This window comes from Panulirus ornatus, chromosome 40 (genome assembly GCF_036320965.1).
Source record: "Panulirus ornatus isolate Po-2019 chromosome 40, ASM3632096v1, whole genome shotgun sequence".
Classification (NCBI taxonomy): domain Eukaryota; kingdom Metazoa; phylum Arthropoda; class Malacostraca; order Decapoda; family Palinuridae; genus Panulirus; species Panulirus ornatus.
In genome coordinates this window covers 17,432,497-17,454,174 of record NC_092263.1, presented here as the reverse complement: position 1 = coordinate 17,454,174, position 21,678 = coordinate 17,432,497, and the positions used below count along the sequence as shown (strand labels likewise).

The following is a 21,678-nucleotide window of genomic DNA, read 5'->3' as shown; positions in this document are numbered from 1 at the left end:
CTGACACCAGTCCAAACCATACCTTTCTCCAACACCACTGACACCAGTCCAAACCATACCTTTCTCCAACATCACTGACACCAGTCCACCAAACCATACCTTTCTCCAACACCACTGACATCAGTCCATCAAACCATAGCTTTCTCCAACACCACTGACACCAATCCACCAAACCATACCTTTCTCCAACACCACTGACACCAGTCCACTAAACCATACCTTTTTCCAACACCACTGACACCAGCCCACCAAACCATACCTTTCTCCAACTCCACTAACACCAGTCCACCAAACCATACCTTTCTCCAACACCAGTCCACCAAACCATATCTTTCTTTAACACTGCTGACATCACCAAATAGCTCAGACAACAACAACACCCTAGTCACACAGTCCATAAAAGAAAAGAGTACTCAGTACCGTCTACAGCGTAATGAAGGTTTACATCGCTCACCCTTGTCCACATGTTCCCTACACATATACTTTCAAACTGCAGAATCTCACCAACTGACTGAACACTCCAGCTCATGATCCCTTAGGTGAAATACTCATAAACAAACTACAACACTCAGTATCCTCACCCTTTTTTAACCAGCCAACCTATTTCCCAACGTACTACCCCCAGCAGCTGACCTCACCAGACATCACATTGTGATGACTAGCACTATAGGTATGAACCAATGGAGCAAGCTACCCGAACTATCCTGATAACACTATCTAGCCCACCCCGTCAACACAACCACTCAAAAAAACTTTCTTAAACTCCAGGAAAACAGGCTGGCCAGCATTCACATAGTACATAGAAACAAAGTTTCAAAACTTACATGTAAATCATTTCTCATTCCTGTATCATGTTGTCTCACACTTCATCAGCACCTCCTACCAAGCTAGTAAAAACCATATACCACAGGGGCACAAAGAAATACAACCCAAATATCTTCCTACATCATGCCTCATAAAGAAACTAGAAGAAATCAGAGAACAAATTTAGACATCATCATCATCACAACTTCATTAATGAAAGACAAAAAGACAAACTGAAAATTGGCTCTCTTTACTCGACACAGTGAATCACCAGACCCACAGCAACCAACTCTGGTGCACATTAAATAAAATCCACCGTAAATGCAACAGCCCAGCCCCCAACTCGCTATGCTTTGTTGACTCGTACTATTGAAATCTCTTCTTGGAAACAACACACAGCCATACTATTGAAACACTACTCATAAGTCAGCCTCAGACCAGCCACACCCTAGAGCAGGAAAGATATGAAAAACCCAAACAAAATCCACTGAGAAACAGATACCCACCCACCTTTCATACTCACTTGTACAATCATTGCAATTAGAGCATTAGAGAACTGCCCTGCTCCAGTCCAAGACAACATATCGAACTTTCACATAGAATGCTACGGCCCATTTACAATCCAAGCTGTACAGCTATTTTCAAGTACTCTAGGCTGCATTACAAAATGCTTAACATCAGGAAACTTGCCAACATAATTCCACTCCCAGAACCCTCCAAACCATTCATCTTCCTCCCCTCCTACTGCCATACATCTCTTTTATCTTCTAGTATCCAGAATCTTTTAAAAACTGATCTACAACAAAATCAAACAGAGCATCTCGCTCATCTACACAATGTGGCTTCACACCTAACACTTCCACCCATCCATATACCAACCTCACAGAACATATCCTGGATGGATTCAACCAACCAGAAACCCCCTCTCACACAGTACTAGTGGCAAGAGACATAAAGCCTTTAACATTGTCCCTGGGCACATCCTCTCCCAAAATGTACTTGACACCACCATCCACAATAATGACAAAAATTGATTGGCTAGTTTTATAGACATTGACCATGCCAGGATCACTCACAACGGTTTCTTCAGTAAAAGACGTATCTCAAAATTGGAGGTCCCAAGTATAAGTTCTTTCTCTATCTCCTTTCAATCATTTCCTATAAAGTCTCCCATTACCTCTGGAAAACCTTAGTATGAAGGTATTTTTATAAGCAGACGACCTGGCAATTACCTCACAGCATCTCCCATTACCTCTGGAAAACCTTAGTATGAAGGTCCTTTTTATGAGCAGACAATCTGGCAATCACATCAAAGCATCCTGGCACAACATTAGCAACTTCAGGCATGCAGCACTTCATTACACAGTTGGATCACTAAAAACAGAATGTCTGCATCTTCAGTAACTCCGTAATCCCATACAGACGTGAATCCCATTCACACCTTCCAGTTACATTGAATGGACAGTCATTTCCACTAAGCAAACAGTAACCATTCTAACCTAGCATCACTATGACACACCCATGGTATTAATTCCCCACATCAATAGCATCTGCACAAAAGCAAAACAAAGTGAATTCCGTCCAACTATGATTAGCATTATATTTGGACAAGAAAAAATCTTTCGACATCCCTAAAAACAATTCAATTACTCTACTTTAAACTTTATCTCACCTGCTTGGTCTTTGACTCTCACAAAATCAAAATATAACAACTGCAAACCACAAAAAAAGAAAAGAAAATGTATTCAGAACAATTATGGCAGCCTGGCAACTGCAGATGCACATCATCGCGCTGAAACAAATATTCATCCGAGACAGTCCTGACTCAACATACTTGGCTTTCAGTTCTTTACAACAACAGTAGACTACTTCCACATAAAGCACATCTTTAACTGACCAATAGGGTTGTCAGGGAAGGTGATGAGTTTGGTGATGATAGTGATCAACAATATGGTTGTTAGGGAAGGTGATGAGTTTAGTGATAGGGATCATCAGCATGGTTGTCAGGGAAGGTGATGAGTTTTTGATGATAGGGATCATCAACAGGGTTGTCAGGGAAGATGATAAGTTTCATTATGATAGTGATCATCAACAGGGTTGTCAGAGAAGGTGGTAAATCTGTTAGTGATAGTGATCATCAACAGAGTTGTTAGGGAAGATGAAAAGTTTGTTGATAGTGATCATCAACAGGGTTGTCAGGGAAGGTGATCATAGTGATCATCAAGAAGGTCGTCAGGGAAGGTGATGAGTTTGGTGATGATAGTGATCATCAAAAGGGTTGTCAGGGAATGTGGTGAATCTGGTAATGATATGGATAATCAACAGGTTGTCAGGGAAGGTGATGAATTTGATGATAGTTATCAGCAGGGTTGTCAGGGAAGATGGTGAGTCTGATGATGATATGGATCATCTACAGGGTTGTCAGGGAAGGTGATAAGTTTGTTGATAATGAGCATCAACAGGGTTGTCAATGAAGATGTTTGGTGATGATAGTGGTTGTCAACAGGGTTGTCAGGGAAGATAAGATTGGTGATGATAGTGATCACCGACAGTGTTGTCAGGGAAAATAAGTCTGGTGATGATAGTGATCATCAAGAGGGTTGTCAGGGAAGGTGATGAGTTTGGTGATGATAGAGATCATCAACAGGGTTGTCAGGGAACGTGATAAGTGATGAATTTGTGATCATTAACAGGGTTGTCAGGGAAGGTGATGAATCTGGTGATAGTGATCATCAACAGGGTTGCCAGGGAAGGTGATGAGTTTGGTGATAATAGTGGTTTTTAACAAGGTTGTCAGGAAAGATGATAAATTTGGTGATGATAGGGATCATCAACAGGGTTGTCAAGATGATGAGTTTGGTGATGATAGGTATCATCAACAGGGCTGTCAGGGAAAGTGATGATATTAATCATCAATAGGGTTATCAGGAAAGATGATGAGAGTGATCATCAGCAGGGTTGTCAGGGAAGGTGATGAGTGGTGATGATAGGGATCAACATGGTTGTCAGGGAAAGTGATGAGTCTGGTGATAGCGATCATCAACATGGTCGTCAGGGAAGATGATAAGTATGGTGATGATAGTGATCAACAGGGTTGTCATTGGAGGTGATGAGTTTGGTGGTGACAGGGATCATCAACAGGGTTGTCAGGAAAGAGGATGTTTGGTGATGATAGTGATCAGCAACAAGGTCGTCAAGGAAGGTGATGAGTTTCGTAATGATAGTGATCATCAACAGGGTTGTCAGGGAAGGTGATGAGTTTGGTGATAGTGATCATCAACAATGTCAGGGAGGGTGATGATAGTGATTATCAACAGGGTTGTCAGGGAAGGTGATGATTGATTATCAACAGTGTTGTCAGGGAATGTGTTGAGTTTGGTGATGATAGTGATCATCAAAAGGGTTGTCAGGGAAGGTGGTGAGTTTGGTGGTGATAGTGATCATCAACAGGGTTGTCAAGAAGATGATGAGTTTGGTAATAGTGATAATGAACAGGGTTGTCAAGGAAGGTGATGAGTTTGGTGATGATAATGATCAGCAACAGGGTTGTCAAGAAAGGTGATGAGTTTGGTGATGATAGTGATCATCAACAGGGTTGTCAGGGAGGTTGATGAGTGTTGTGATGATAGGGATCTTCAATAGGGTTTTCAAAGGTTATGAGTGTTCAGGGATTGGGATGAGTTTGTTGATGATACTGATCATCAACAGGGTTGTTAGGGAAGGTATTGAGTCTGGTAATGATAATGATCAGCATCAGGGTTGTCAGGGTAGATGATAAGCTTGTTGATAATAATGATCAACAAGGTTGTCAGGGAAGTAATGAGTTTGGTGATGATAGTGATCATCAACAGGGTTGTTGGGGAAGGTAATGAGTTTGATGATGATAGGGATCAGCAACAGAGTTGTCAAGGAAGGTGATGAGTTTTTTGATGATAGTGAACATCAACTGGGTTGTTAAGGATGGTGATGAGTTTGGTGATAGGGATCATCAACAGGGGTGTCAGGGAAGGTGGAGATAAAGGTTATCGACAGTGTTGTCTGAAGGTGATGAGTTTGGTGATGATAGGTATCATCAACAGGGTTGTCAGGGAAGGTGGTGAGTTTGTTGATGATAGGGATGATCGATAGGGTTGTCAAAGGTGATGAGTTTGCCAGGGATTGTGATGAGTTTGTTGATGATAGTGATCATCAACAGGGTTGTCAGGGAAGGTAATGAGTCTGGTGATGATAGTGAACATCAAGAAGGTTGTCAGGGAAGGTGATGAGTTTGGTGATGATAGTGATCATCAACAGGGTTGTTAGGGAAGGTAATGAGTTTGGTAATGATAGTGATCGGGGTTTTCAGGGAAGGCTGATGAGTTTGGTGATGATAGTGATCAACAGGGTTGTCAGGAAAGGTGGTGAGTTTAGCGATAATAGTGATCATCAATAGGGTTGTTAGGAATGGTAATGAGTTTGGTGATGATAGAGATCAATAGGGTTTCCAGGGAAGGTTATGAGTTTGGTGATGATAGTGATCACCAACAGGGTTGTCAGGGAAGGTGATGAGTCTGGTGATGATAGGGATCATCAACAGGATTGTCAGGTAAGTTGGTGAGTTTGGTGATGATAGTGATCATCAACAGGGTGTAAGGGAAGGTGGTGAGTTTAGCGATGATAGTGATCATCAATAGGGTTGTTAGGGAAGGTAATGAGTTTGATAATGATAGTGATCATCAGGGTTTTCAAGGTGATGAGTTTGATGATAGTGATCATCAATAGGGTTGTCAGGGAAGGTGATGAATTTGATGATAGGGATCATCAAGAGGGATATCAGGGAAGGTGATGAGTTTAGTGATGATGATAATCATCAAGAGGGTTGTCAGAGAAGGTGGTGAGTTTGGTGATGATAGTGATCATCAACAGGGTTGTCTGGGAAGGTAATGAGTTTGATGATAGTGATCATCAACAGGGTTGTCAGGGAACGTGATGAGTTTGATGACAGGGGTCATCAGTAGGGTTGCCAGGGAACGTGATGAGTTTGGTGATGATAGTGATAATCAACATGGTTGTTAGGGAAGGTGATGAGTTTGGCGATAGTGATCATCAACAGGGTTGTCAGGGAAGGTGATGATAGTGATCATCAACAGGGTTGTCAGGCAAGGTGATAGTGATAATCAACAGGGTTGTCAGGGAAGGTGATGATAGTGATCATCAACAGGGTTGTCAGGGAAGGTGATAGCGTAATCAACAGGGTTGTCAGGGAAGGTGATAGCGTAATCAACAGGGTTGTCAGGGAAGGTGATGATAGTGATCATCAACAGGGTTGTCAGGGAGGGTGATGAGTGTGGTGATGATAGTGATCAAGAAGGTTGTCAGGGAAGATGATAAGTTTGTTGATAATAGTGATTATCAACAAGGTTGTTCGGGAAGGTGATGTGTTTGGTGATGATGGTGATCATCAACAGGGTTGTCAGGGAAGATGATGATAGAGATCATCAACAGGGTTGTCAGGGAAGGTGATGAGTGTGGTGATGATAGTGATCATCAAGAAGGTTGTCAGGGAAGATGATAAGTTTGTTGATGATAGTGATCATCAACAGGGTTGTCAGGTAAGGTGATGAGTTTGATGATAGTGATCATCAACAGGGTTGTCAGGGAAGGTGATGAGTTTGGTGATGATAGGGATCAACAGTGTTGTAAGGGAAGATGATGAGTTTGATGATAGGGATCAACAACATGGTTGTTAGGGAAGGTGATGGGTTTGGTGATAGTGATCATCAACATTGTTGTTAGGGAAGGTGATGAGTTTGTTGATGATAGCATTGTTGTTAGGGAAGGTGATGAGTTTGTTGATGATAGTGGTTATCAACATGGTTGTTAGGGAAGCTGACGAGCTTGGCGATGATAGTGATCAACATGGTTGTTAGGGAAGGTGATGATAATGATCGTGAGCCAAACTGATGGCTTGGACAAATGTATATTGTAATGTTCGCATATCTACAGATATTTTGTGAAATAACCCGTGTGTTTCCTGGTAGAGTCCGATAACCTGTATGTTTCCTGGTAGAGTCCGATAACCTGTGTGTCTCCTGGTACACTCCGGTACCCTTGTTTCCTGGTAGAGTCCGATAACCCGTGTGTCTTCTGATGGAGTCTGATAATACGTGTATCTCTTGGTGGAGTCCGATAACCCTTGTGTTTCCTGGTAGATTTCGATAACTCGTGTGTCTCCTGGTAGAGTCCGATAACCTGTGTGTCTCCCGATAATTCTTGTGTTTTATGGAAGAGTCCGATAATCCGTATGTTTCTTGGTAGAGTCTGAGAACCCGCATGTCTCCTGGCAGAGTCCGATAGCCTATGTCTCTAGTTAGTGTATGATAACCCTGGAGTCTCCTGTCAGTCTGATAACCCGTGTGTTTCCAATTAGAATTCGACAACCCGTTTGTCTCTTGGTAGAGTCCGATAACCCGTGTGTCTTTTAGTAAAGTCCAATAACCCATGTGTCCTAGTGAAGTCCGAGAACCGTGTTTCTTGGTAGAGTCCTATAACCAGTGTCTTCCTGCTTTTCCTATAGCGCAGATATTTCTTGGAGCTGATTATCGATCGTTGATTGGGTAAGTACATTTTTATCATGAACCGGGAGCTGATGATTGGGTAAGTGCATCTTTATCATGAACCGGGAGCTGATGATTGGGTAAGTGCATCTTGATCGTGAAGCCAATGTTGAGGAAGGCCTCGCTCCCCTGCACGCCTCACTGGCTGGCTAGCTGGCCTATACAGCCTAACATTATCTAACCGAAATATATTTTGTGCAGTGAACTGGCTGCCTAAACATTTCCAAATAGGTTAGTGAGGTGAGAGCCCAGGAAGATGTGCTTGGTGATGTGGAAAGTAGTTATTTGGTGATGTGGGAAACATGTTTGAGGTTTGTGAGTGGTGGAGGAGGAGGAGGAGGAGGAAAGGCGGATGACGTCATGTGAGGTGATGCCACAGACTCCGCCCCGCCTCTCCATCAGCCACCACGTTACTCTCAGGATTAACAAGGACATTTGTTGTGAAGCCTTTATACGTTTGTATGAAACATTTATTCATTTGTATGTTACATGATATATACACCATATGCATCATGTGAAAGGCACGCTACTATCGGATTGGTTACTTTAATGAAGATAACATTTTAGATATTTTTGTTAGCTGTATTAATGATGTCCTTGGTGATCCTGGGAAAGACAGGTTGGAGGGAGCTTGCCTTACATCAACATAACAATGAACGTGTCTGTAGATAGTAGAATTTCTGCACGATCGACTCATAGGAATATATATATATATATATATATATATATATATATATATATATATATATATATATATATATATAAATATATATATATATATATATATATATATATATATATATATATATATATATATATATATATATATTTATTTTTTTATTATACTTTGTCGCTGTCTCCCGCGTTTGCGAGGTAGCGCAAGGAAACAGACGAAAGAAATGGCCCCCCCCCATACACATGTATATACATACGTCCACACACGCAAATATACATACCTACGCAGCTTTCCATGGTTTACCCCAGACGCTTCACATGCCCTGCTTCAATCCACTGACAGCACGTCAACCCCGGTATACCACATCGCTCCAATTCACTCTATTCCTTGCCCTCCTTTCACCCTCCTGCATGTTCAGGCCCCGATCACACAAAATCTTTTTCACTCCATCTTTCCACCTCCAATTTGGTCTCCCTCTTCTCCTTGTTCCCTCCATATATATATATATATATATATATATATATATATATATATATATATATATATATATATATATATATATATATATATATATATATCTTTTCTTTTCTTTCATACTATTCGCCATTTCCCGCGTTAGCGAGGTAGCCTTAAGAACAGAGGACTGGGCCTTAGAGGGAATATCCTCACCTGGCCCCCTTCTCTGTTCCTTCTTTTGGAAAAAAAAAAAAAAGAGAGGGGAGGATTTCCAGCCCCCCGCTCCCTCCCCTTTTAGTCGCCTTCTACGACACGCAGGGAATACGTGGGAAGTATTCTGTCTCCCCTATCCCCAGGGATAATATATATATATATATATATATATATATATATATATATATATATATATATATATATATATATATATATGTATATATATATATATATATATATATATATATATATATATATATATATATATATTTTTTTTTTTTTTTTTTTTTTTTATACTTTGTCGCTGTCTCCCGCGTTTGCGAGGTAGCGCAAGGAAACAGACGAAAGAAATGGCCCAACCCCCCCCATACACATGTACATACACACGTCCACACACGCAAATATACATACCTACACAGCTTTCCATGGTTTACCCCAGACGCTTCACATGCCTTGATTCAATCCACTGACAGCACGTCAACCCCTGTATACCACATCGCTCCAATTCACTCTATTCCTTGCCCTCCTTTCACCCTCCTGCATGTTCAGGCCCCGATCACACAAAATCCTTTTCACTCCATCTTTCCACCTCCAATTTGGTCTCCCTCTTCTCCTCGTTCCCTCCACCTCCGACACATATATCCTCTTGGTCAATCTTTCCTCACTCATCCTCTCCATGTGCCCAAACCATTTCAAAACACCCTCTTCTGCTCTCTCAACCACGCTCTTTTTATTTCCACACATCTCTCTTACCCTTACGTTACTTACTCGATCAAACCACCCCACACCACACATTGTCCTCAAACATCTCATTTCCAGCACATCCATCTCCTGCGCACAACTCTATCCATAGCCCACGCCTCGCAACCATACAACATTGTTGGAACCACTTTTCCTTCAAACATACCCATTTTTGCTTTCGGAGATAATGTTCTCGACTTCCACACATTCTTCAAGGCTCCCAGGAATTTTAGCCCCCTCCCCCACCCTATGATTCACTTCCGTTGCCATGGTTCCATCCGCTGCCAGATCCACTCCCAGATATCTAAAACACTTTACTTCCTCCAGTTTTTCTCCATTCAAACTTACCTTCCAATTGACTTGACCCTCAACCCTACTGTACCTAATAAACTTGCTCTTATTCACATTTACTGTTAACTTTCTTCCTTCACACGCTTTACCAAACTCAGTCACCAGCTTCTGCAGTTTCTTACATGAGTCAGCCACCAGCGCTGTATCATCAGCGAACAACAACTGACTCACTTCCCAAGCTCTCTCACCCCCAACAGACTGCATACTTACCCCTCTTTCCAAAACTCTTGCATTCACCTCCCTAACAACCCCATCCATAAACAAATTAAACAACTATGGAGACATCACGCACCCCTGCCGCAAACCTACATTCACTAAGAACCAATCACTTTCCTCTCTTCCTACTCGTACACATGCCTTACATCCTCGATAAAAACTTTTCACTGCTTTTAACAACTTGCCTCCCAGACCATATATTCTTAGTACCTTCCACAGAGCATCTCTGTCAACTCTATCATATGCCTTCTCCAGATCCATAAATGCTACATACAAATCCATTTGCTTTTCTAAGTATTTCTCACATACATTCTTCAAAGCAAACACCTGATCCAGACATCCTCTACCGCTTCTGAAACCACACTGCTCTTCCCCAGTCTGATGCTCTGTACATGCCTTCATCCTCAATCAATACCCTCCCATATAATTTCCCAGGAATGCTCAACAAACTTATACCTCTGTAATTTGAGCACTCACCTTTATCCCCTTTGCCTTTGTACAATGGCCCTATGCAAGCATTCCGCCAATCCTGAGGCACCTCACCATGAGTCATATATACGTTAAATAACTTTACCAACCAGTCAACAACACAGTCACTCCCTTTTTTTTTTTTAATAAATTCCCCTACAATACCATCCAAACCCATTGCCTTGCCGGCTTTCATCTTCCGCAAAGCTTATATATATCTATCTATATCTATATCTATATGGGAACTTCAGTGAAGGGGGCTAATGGGGAGGTGATAACAAGTAGTGGTGATGTGAGAAGATGGAGTGAGTATTTTGAAGGTTTGTTGAATGTGTTTGATGATAGAGTGGCAGATAAAGGGTGTTTTGGTCGAGGTGGTGTGCAAAGTGAAAGGGTTAGGGAAAATGATTTGGTAAATAGAGAAGAGGTAGTAAAAGCTTTGCGGAAGATGAAAGCCGGCAAGGCAGCAGGTTTGGATGGTATTGCAGTGGAATTTATTAAAAAAGGGGGTGACTATTGTTGACTGGTTGGTAAGGTTATTTAATGTATGTATGATTCATGGTGAGGTGCCTGAGGATTGGCGGAATGCGGGCATAGTGCCATTGTACAAAGGCAAAGGGGATAAGAGTGAGTGCTCAAATTACAGAGGTATAAGTTTATTGAGTATTCCTGGTAAACTATATGGGAGGGTATTGATTGAGAGGGTGAAGGCATGTACAGAGCATCAGATTGGGGAAGAGCAGTGTGGTTTCAGAAGTGGTAGAGGATGTGTGGATCAGGTGTTTGCTTTGAAGAATGTATGTGAGAAATACTTAGAAAAGCAAATGGATTTGTATGTAGCATTTATGGATCTGGAAAAGGCATATGATAGAGTTGATAGAGATGCTCTGTGGAAGGTACTAAGAATATATGGTGTGGGAGGCAAGTTGTTTGAAGCAGTGAAAAGTTTTTATCAAGGATGTAAGGCATGTGTACGTGTAGGAAGAGAGGAAAGTGATTGGTTCTCAGTGAATGTAGGTTTGCGGCAGGGGTGCGTGATGTCTCCATGGTTGTTTAATTTGTTTATGATGGGGTTGTTAGGGAGGTGAATGCAAGAGTTTTGGAAAGAGGGGCAAGTATGAAGTCTGTTGGGGATGAGAGAGCTTGGTAAGTGAATCAGTTGTTGTTCGCTGATGATACAGCGCTGGTGGCTGATTCATGTGAGAAACTGCAGAAGCTGGTGACTGAGTTTGGTAAAGTGTGTGAGAGAAGAAAGTTAAGAGTAAATGTGAATAAGAGCAAGGTTATTAGGTACAGTAGGGTTGAGGGTCAAGTCAATTGGAAGGTAAGTTTGAATGGAGAAAAACTGGAGGAAGTAAAGTGTTTTAGATATCTGGGAGTGGATCTGGCAGCGGATGGAACCATGGCAGCGGAAGTGAATCATAGGGTGGGGGATGGGGCTAAAATCCTGGGAGCCTTAAAGAATGTGTGGAAGTCGAGAACATTATCTCGGAAAGCAAAAATGGGTATGTTTGAAGGAATAGTGGTTCCAACAATGTTGTATGGTTGCGAGGCGTGGGCTATGGATAGAGTTGTGCGCAGGAGGGTGGATGTGCTGGAAATGAGATGTTTGAGGACAATGTGTGGTGTGAGGTGGTTTGATCGAGTAAGTAATGTAAGGGTAAGAGAGATGTGTGGAAATAAAAAGAGCGTGGTTGAGAGAGCAGAAGAGGGTGTTTTGAAATGGTTTGGGCACATGGAGAGAATGGGTGAGGAAAGATTGACCAAGAGGATATATGTGTCGGAGGTGGAGGGAACGAGGAAAAGTGGGAGACCAAATAGGAGGTGGAAAGCTGGAGTGAAAAAGATTTTGAGTGATCGGGGACTGAACATGCAGGAGGGTGAAAGGCGGGCAAGGAATAGAGTGAATTGGATCGATGTGGTATACCGGGGTCGACGTGCTGTCATTGGATTGAATCAGGGCATGTGAAGCGTCTGGGGTAAACCATGGAAAGTTGTGTGGGGCCTGGATGTGGAAAGGGAGCTGTGGTTTCGGGCATTATTGCATGACAGCTAGAGACTGAGTGTGAACAAATGTGGCCTTTGTTGTCTTTTCCTAGTGCTACCTCGCACACATGAGGGGGGGAGGGGGATGTTATTCCATGTGTGGCGAGGTGGCGATGGGAATGAATAAAGGCAGACTGTGAATTGTGTGCATGTGTATATATGTATGTGTCTGTGTGTGTATATATATGTATACATTGAGATGTATGGGTATGTATATTTGCGTGTGTGGACGTGTATGTATATACATGTGTATGGGGGTGAGTTGGGCCATTTCTTTCGTCTGTTTCCTTGCGCTACCTCGCAAACGCGGGAGACAGCGACAAAGCAAAATTATTAAAAAAAAAATATGTATATATATATATATATATATATATATATATATATATATATATATATATATATATATATATATATATATTGTGATTTGGTGTATTAGGTTAATGTCTTTCATTGCATGCATTATATTGAAACATTACCAGTTGGTCAAGATTTGCGGAGTACTTTGATCAGTGACAAACATCAATATTTACCTAAGTTTTATCCTTTGAACTCGGTCTTATAACTTTTTGACGTTATTTAATTTGTATTCGTCCTAATGGTATTAACTTATGATAAATTAAACATTAATGCTATCCCCTAACATTCAATATTCAGTTTATCAGCAATCGTTTAGTAAGGCTCTTGTCAAAACGTCTTCATGAACACCTGGAAATATCAAGTTTTTGCTTTAGTTTTCATATGTTTGAGTGATAAGAAAGATTATCGAGTGAACGTAATTACACAAGAAGATTGTTTTTTAAACTGAACTTGTCTGGAGAGCAAACATGTCAACCTCAGTGGAATACAGGATATTTGGGATTTTTAAGATACGATGCCATTGTGAGGCAGACATCATCTTATTGATTATATCGTACCATTTTTATTTTTTCTGATTACTTAAACCTAAACTTGATGAATGGTGAGTAGCACTTTGTCTTAAACGGTTTACCATCCAAACTTGTGTATGTTCTGAATACATTGGTGTTGATGTTCATGTTACATATTAGGTCCATATCTGTAAATATTAATTCCAATATTATTTCCTCAGTTCTTTATCGTCTGTTGAGAGAGGGAGAATTTGGTAGATGGGGTGAAGAACAGGTGTTGGTGACACCAAGAGAGGGAGAACTTGTTAAGTGGGGTGAAGAACAGGTGTTGGTGACACCAAGAGAGGGAGAACTTGTTAAGTGGGGTGAAGAACAGGTGTTGGTGACACCAAAAGAGGGAGAACTTGTTAGGTGGGGTGAAGAACAGGTGTTGGTGACACCAAAAGAGGGAGAACTTGTTAGGTGGGGTGAAGAACAGGTGTTGGTGACACCAAGAGAGGGAGAACTTGTTAGGTGGGGTGAAGAACAGGTGTTGGTGACACCAAAAGAGGGAGAACTTGTTAGGTGGGGTGAAGAACAGGTGTTGGTGACACCAAGAGAGGGAGAACTTGTTAGGTGGGGTGAAGAACAGGTGTTGGTGACACCAAGAGAGGGAGAACTTGTTAAGTGGGGTGAAGAACAGGTGTTGGTGACACCAAGAGAGGGAGAACTTGTTAGGTGGGGTGAAGAACAGGTGTTGGTGACACCAAAAGAGGGAGAACTTGTTAGGTGGGGTGAAGAACAGGTGTTGGTGACACCAAGAGAGGGAGAACTTGTTAGGTGGGGTGAAGAACAGGTGTTGGTGACACCAAGAGAGGGAGAACTTGTTAAGTGGGGTGAAGAACAGGTGTTGGTGACACCAAGAGAGGGAGAACTTGTTAGGTGGGGTGAAGAACAGGTGTTGGTGACACCAAGAGAGGGAGAACTTGTTAGGTGGGGTGAAGAACAGGTGTTGGTGACACCAAAAGAGGGAGAACTTGTTAAGTGGGGTGAAGAACAGGTGTTGGTGACACCAAGAGAGGGAGAACTTGTTAGGTGGGGTGAAGAACAGGTGTTGGTGACACCAAGAGAGGGAGAACTTGTTAGGTGGGGTGAAGAACAGGTGTTGGTGACACCAAGAGAGGGAGAACTTGTTAGGTGGGGTGAAGAACAGGTGTTGGTGACACCAACATATCTCGCCATGATTCTCGCACTTTTGTGACGTAAGTTCTTGTGGCTTTACCTTTGGTAGTTTGCACATTAGTGCATTGACCAGGTTGAATGTTTCAATCTTTACAACGAATGTTTCTGCTACATCATCATATGAGAAGTTTAGATCCAACTTATGATCATGTAGTGTTGGTGGTTGCAGATGAACGTAGTAGGTCAAGACCGCATATAACTGCAGTTATTACCTGTAAGATGTCCTTTTTCTGTGATTTGTGCCTTTCTTTGTTGGTTTATATATGTGAGGTTGCATGACATGGTTACGAAAGTCGATATTATCTGTCCTATTGAAGTTGGGTGTTGTACTGTTAACGTGACTGTTTCTGTTGAGGTTGGCAGAGTTCTACTGTTCGTATGATCTGTTCTGTTCAGGTTAGCAGAGTGTTCAATTGTTAATATGATGTGTTCTCTTTGATACACTTTACAAGTACTTGTCCAGGGTAATCGTAAGTTTTCCTCTTCCGGGCTATTTCTGATGATACCTGTTCACATGTTCCAGAGTCTTGGGCTCCACATATTTACCATGTTTTCTCTTTTTGTGCTTGTGGCACCTTTGAATGTGGGTGACCACTATACCCCGTCCACTGTTAGAGTAGCCAATGTAGAGGGATGTGAGTGGCTAGTATATAATGTCCACTGCTTAGGTGGCCCAGGTAGAAGGATGCGGGTGGCCAGTATAACCCGTCCACTGTTGAGGTGGCCCAGGTGGAGGGATTTGGGTGGCCAATATAACCCGCCCACTGTTGAGGTGGCCCAGATAGAGGGATTTGGGTGGCCAATATAACCCGCCCACTATTGAGGTGGCCCAGGTGGAGGGATTTGGGTGGCCAATATAACCCGCCCACTATTGAGGTGGCCCAGGTGGAGGGATTTGGGTGGCCAATATAACCCGCCCACTGTTGAGGTGGCCCAGGTGGAGGGATGTGTGTGGCCAGTATAAGCCCTGCAATGTTTGTGTGTGGCCCAGATAATGTGACCAGTAGGCTGTCGACCTATATTCAGTTGTCATGGTGCGTGGAACCCCACTCTACTGGGCCGGCTATCATGGTACCACTCTATCCAAAGGTCAATGAGAGCGAATCCCATGTCTGACAGACATCACATTATCACGACCTTGGCTTCCACATTACTTGTGTAGCCCGTCCCACAGTCTGTTACCTCACCTGCCTCTCTCCCATCTTGTGAGTATTGTCCACCTGCCTCTCCCATCTTGTGAGTATTGTCCACCTGCCTCTCTCCCATCTTGTGAGTATTGTCCTCTTGTCTCTCTCCCATCTTGTGAGTATTGTCCACCTGCCTCTCTCCCATCTTGTGAGTATAGTCCACCTGCCTCTCTCCCATCTTGTGAGTATTGTCCACCTGCCTCTCTCCCATCTTGTGAGTATTGTCCACCTGCCTCTCTCCCATCTTGTGAGTATTGTCCACCTGCCTCTCTCCCATCTTGTGTGTATTGTCCTCTTGTCTCTCTCTCCCATCTTGTGAGTATTGTCCACCTGCCTCTCTCCCATCTTGTGTGTATTGTCCTCTTGTATCTCTCCCATCTTGTGAGTATTGTCCTCTTGTCTCTCTCCCATCTTGTGAGTATTGTCCACCTGCCTCTCTCCCATTTTGTGACTATTGTCCACCTGCCTCTCTCCCATCTTGTGACTATTGTCCTCTTGTCTCTCTCTCCCATCTTGTGAGTATTGTCCACCTGCCTCTCTCCCATCTTGTGACTATTGTCCTCTTGTCTCTCTCTCCCATCTTGTGAGTATTGTGCACCTGCCTCTCTCCCATCTTGTGTGTATTGTCCTCTTGTCTCTCTCTCCCATCTTGTGAGTATTGTCCACCTGCCTCTCTCCCATCTTGTGTGTATTGTCCTCTTGTCTCTCTCCCATCTTGTGAGTATTGTCCTCTTGTCTCTCTCCCATCTTGTGAGTATTGTCCACCTGCCTCTCCCATCTTGTGAGTATTGTCCACCTGCCTCTCTCCCATCTTGTGAGTATTGTCCTCTTGTCTCTCTCCCATCTTGTGAGTATTGTCCACCTGCCTCTCTCCCATCTTGTGAGTATAGTCCACCTGCCTCTCTCCCATCTTGTGAGTATTGTCCACCTGCCTCTCTCCCATCTTGTGAGTATTGTCCACCTGCCTCTCTCCCATCTTGTGAGTATTGTCCACCTGCCTCTCTCCCATCTTGTGTGTATTGTCCTCTTGTCTCTCTCTCCCATCTTGTGAGTATTGTCCACCTGCCTCTCTCCCATCTTGTGTGTATTGTCCTCTTGTCTCTCTCCCATCTTGTGAGTATTGTCCACCTGCCTCTCTCCCATCTTGTGAGTATAGTCCACCTGCCTCTCTCCCATCTTGTGAGTATTGTCCACCTGCCTCTCTCCCATCTTGTGAGTATTGTCCACCTGCCTCTCTCCCATCTTGTGAGTATTGTCCACCTGCCTCTCTCCCATCTTGTGTGTATTGTCCTCTTGTCTCTCTCTCCCATCTTGTGAGTATTGTCCACCTGCCTCTCTCCCATCTTGTGTGTATTGTCTCTTGTCTCTCTCCCATCTTGTGAGTATTGTCCTCTGTCTCTCTCCCATCTTGTGAGTATTGTCCACTGCCTCTCTCCCATCTTGTGAGTATAGTCCACCTGCCTGTCTCCCATCTTGTGAGTATTGTCCACCTCCCTCTCTCCCATCTTGTGAGTATTGTCCACCTGCCTCTCTCCCATCTTGTGAGTATTGTCCACCTGCCTCTCTCCCATCTTGTGTGTATTGTCCTCTTGTCTCTCTCTCTCCCATCTTGTGAGTATTGTCCACCTGCCTCTCTCCCATCTTGTGTGTATTGTCCTCTTGTCTCTCTCCCATCTTGTGAGTATTGTCCACCTGCCTCTCTCCCATCTTGTGACTATTGTCCTCTTGTCTCTCTCCCATCTTGTGAGTATTGTCCACCTGCCTCTCTCCCATCTTGTGAGTATTGTCCACCTGCCTCTCTCCCATCTTGTGAGTATTGTCCACCTGCCTCTCTCCCATCTTGTGAGTATTGTCCACCTGCCTCTCTCCCATCTTGTGACTATTGTCCTCTTGTCTCTCTCCCATCTTGTGAGTATTGTCCACCTGCCTCTCTCCCATCTTGTGAGTATAGTCCACCTGCCTTTCTCCCACCTTGTGACTTTTGTCCTCCTGTCTCTCTCCCATCTTGTGAGTATTGTCCACCTGCCTCTCTCCCATCTTGTGAGTATTGTCCACCTGCCTCTCTCCCATCTTGTGAGTATAGTCCACCTGCCTGTCTCCCATCTTGTGAGTATAGTCCCCTGCTGTCCTCTTGTCTCTCTCTCCCATCTTGTGAGTATTGTCCACCTGCCTCTCTCCCATCTTGTGAGTATAGTCCACCTGCCTTTCTCCCATCTTGTGGGTATAGTCCACCTGCCTCTCTCCCATCTTGTGAGTATTGTCCTCTTGTCTCTCTCCCATCTTGTGTGTATTGTCCTCTTGTCTCTCTCCCATCTTGTGAGTATTGTCCACCTGCCTCTCTCCCATCTTGTGAGTATAGTCCACCTGCCTCTCTCCCATCTTGTGTGTATTGTCCTCTTGTCTCTCTCCCATTTTGTAAGTATTGTCCACCTGCCTCTCTCCCATCTTGTGAGTATAGTCCACCTGCCTCTCTCCCATCTTGTGACTATTGTCCTCTTGTCTCTCTCCCATCTTGTGAGTATTGTCCACCTGCCTCTCTCCCATCTTGTGAGTATTGTCCACCTGCCTCTATCCCATCTTGTGAGTATAGTCCACCTGCCTCTCTCCCATCTTGTGAGTATTGTCCACCTGCCTCACTTACATATTGTGAGTATTGTCCACCTGCCTCTCTCCCATCTTGTGACTATTGTCCTCTTGCCTCTCTCCCATCTTGTGAGTATTGTCCACCTGCCTCTCTCCCATCTTGTGAGTATTGTCCACCTGCCTCTCTCCCATCTTGTGAGTATAGTCCACCTGCCTCTCTCCCATCTTGTGAGTATTGTCCACCTGCCTCACTTACATATTGTGAGTATTGTCCACCTGCCTCTCTCCCATCTTGTGACTCTTGTCCTCTTGTCTCCCACCTTGTAAGTATTGTCCACCTGCCTCTCTCCCATCTTGTAAGTATTGTCCACCTGCTTGTCTCCCACCTTGTGACTATTTTCCTCTTGCCTCTCTCTCATCTTGTAAATATTGTCCACCTGCCTCTCTCCCTCTTGTGAGTATTGTCCACTTACCTCTCTCCCATCTTGTGAGTATAATCCACCTGCCTCACTCCCACCTTGTGAGTATTGTCCTCTTGCCTCTCTCCCATCTTGTCACAAGGTATTGTCCACCTGCCTCTCTCCCACTTTGTGAGTATTGTCCACTTGCCTCTCCCATCTTGTGAGTATTGTCCACCTGCCTTTCCCACCTTGTGACTATTGTCTTTTTGCCTCTCTCCCATTTTGTGAATACTGACCTCTTGCCTCTCTTCCACCCTGTGACTATTGTCCTCTTGCCTCTCTCCCATCTTGTGAGTATTGTCCACCTGCATATCTCGCATCTTGTGACTATTGTCCACCTGCCTTACTCCCAGGTTGTGAGTATTGTCCTCTTGCCTCTCTCCCATCTTGTGAGTATTGTCCATCTGCTTCTCCCACCTTGTGACTATTGTCCTTTTGCCTCTCTCCCATCTTGTGAGTATTGTCCACCTGCCTCTCTCCCATCTTTTGTGTATTATCCACCTACCGTTCTCCCATCTTGTGAGTATTGTTCAACTGGGTCTATCACATCTGTGAGTATTGTCCACCTGCCTCTCTCCACCTTGTGAGTATTGTCCTCTTGCCTCTCTCACCTTGTACCTTGTGACTTGTCCTCTTGCCTCTTTCCCATCTTGTGAGTATTGTCTACCTGCCTCTCTCCCACCTTGTGAGTATTGTCCTGTTGCCTCTCCCATCTTGTGACTATTGTCCTCTTGCCTCTCTCCCATGATATGACTATTGTACTCCTGCCTCTCTCCCATCTTGTGAGTATTGTCCACCTGCCTCTCCTATCTTGTGACTATTGACCTCTTGCATCACTCCCATCTTGTAAGTATTGTCCGCCTGCCTCTCTCCCACCTTTTGAGTATTGTCCTCTTGCCTCTCTCCCATCTTGTAAGTATTGTCCACCTGCCTCTCTCCCACCTTGTGAGTATTGTCCTCTTGCCTCTCTCCCATCTTGTAAGTATTGTCTACCTGCCTCTCTCCCACCTTGTGAGTATTGTCCTCTTGCCTCTCTCCCATCTTGTAAGTATTGTCCACCTGCCTCTCTCCCACCTTGTGAATATTGTCCTGTTGCCTCTCTCCCACGTTGTGAGTATTGTCCTCTTGCCTCTCTCCCATCTTGTAACTGTTGTCCTCTTGCCTCTCTCCCATCTTGTGAGTATAGTCCACCTGCCTCCCACCGTGTGACTTTTGTCCTCTTACCTCTCTCCCATCTTGTGAGTATCGTCCACCTGCCTCTTTCCCACCTTGTGACTATTGTCCTTTTGCTTCTCCCATCTTGTCCAAGGGGTTGACACTACCATTGTGGCCATCCCAGGGGTTGACACTACCAGTGTGGCCATCCCAGAGATTAACATCACCAGTTTAGCCATCCCAGTGGTTGACACTAACGTTGTCGACGTCCCAGAGGTTGGCACTGCCAATTTGGCCATGCTAGGGGTTGATACTACCTGTGTGGCCATCCCAGAAGTTGACACTTTCAATTTGGCCATCCTAGAGGTGTTGGCACTACCAGTGTGGCCATACCAAGGGTTAACACTACCAGTGTGGCCATCCCAGGGGTTGACACTACCAGTGTGGCCATCCCAGTGGTCGACATTACCAATGTGGCCATCCCAGTGATTGACACTACCAGTATAGCCATCCCAGTGAGTGACATTACCAGTATGGCCATCCCAGTAATTAACACTACCAGTATGGCCATCACAGTGATTAACACTACCAGTATGGCCATCCCAGTGATTGGCACTACCAGTATGGCCATCCCAAGGATTGAAACTAGCAGTGTGTGTGTCACAGGGGTTGGCACTATCAGTGTGGCTGGCCATCATAGGGGTTGAAACTATCAGTGTGGCTGTTTCAGGGGTTAACACTACCAATGTGGCCATCTCAGGGGTTGACACTACCAGTGTGGTCATCTCATTGATTGATATTACCAGTGGGTTTAACACTACCAATGTGGTCATCCCAGGAGTTGGTACTACCAGTGTTGCCATCCGGTGGTTGATACTACCAGAGTGGCCATCCCAGGGGCTGACACTACTAGTATGGCCATTCCAGGAGTTGATACTACTATTGTGAGCATTCCAGGGGTTGACTCTACCAGGGTAGCCGTTCGAGGTATCGACAACCAGTGTGACCATTCCAGGGAATGACACTACCAGTGTGGCCATCCCAGGAGTTGACACTACCAGCGTGGCCATCCCAGAGGTTGACACTACCAGTGGAACCATCCCAGGGGTTGACATGATGAGTTGACCATCTCTGGTTGATGTGACCAATGCGGCTATTCCATACTCCTTATACATGCATATATACATAAATACACATGTACATACATTCCATACTTGCCTGCCTTTATCCATTGCTGTCGCCATCCCACCCCATGGGAAACAGCATTGCCACCCCCTGTGTCAGTGAGGTAGTGCCAGGAAACATATAAAGAAAGGCCACATCTCTTCACATCCGTTCTCTAACTGTTATATGTAATGCACTTAAACCACAGCTCCCTATCTTCATCTAGGCCTCACAGACATTTCCATGGTTTACCCAGGATGTTTCACATGCTCTGGTTCAGTTCTTTGATGGCACATTGATCCCCGTATACTACATTCCAATTCACTCTATTCCATGGAAGCCTTTCACCCTCCTGCATGTTCAAGCCCCAATCGTTCAAAATGTTTTTCACTCCATCCTTCCACCTCCAATGTGGTCTCCTGCTTCTCCTTATTCCTTCCACTTCTGACATATATATCCTCTTTGTCAATCATT

General features: G+C 44.1%; 1 protein-coding gene across 6 annotated transcripts in view; it reads left to right on the top strand.

Moving 5' to 3' along the window:
• The window catches only part of Acsl (Acyl-CoA synthetase long-chain), a 155,593-nt gene that overhangs the window by 8,132 nt on the left and 125,783 nt on the right, over nt 1-21,678 (top strand). For 3 of the 6 annotated variants that reach the window (XR_011715523.1, XM_071685742.1, XM_071685738.1), the window contains exon 1: nt 15,732-15,859. The exons of 1 other annotated variant lie outside the window; for it this stretch is intronic. The gene's annotated coding sequence lies outside the window, so the exon portion shown is untranslated. Of the gene's footprint in view, nt 1-15,731; nt 15,860-16,604; nt 16,623-18,208; nt 18,224-21,678 lie in introns of those variants that run through there. 2 more of the 6 variants (XM_071685741.1, XM_071685740.1) reach the window with 2 other exon arrangements.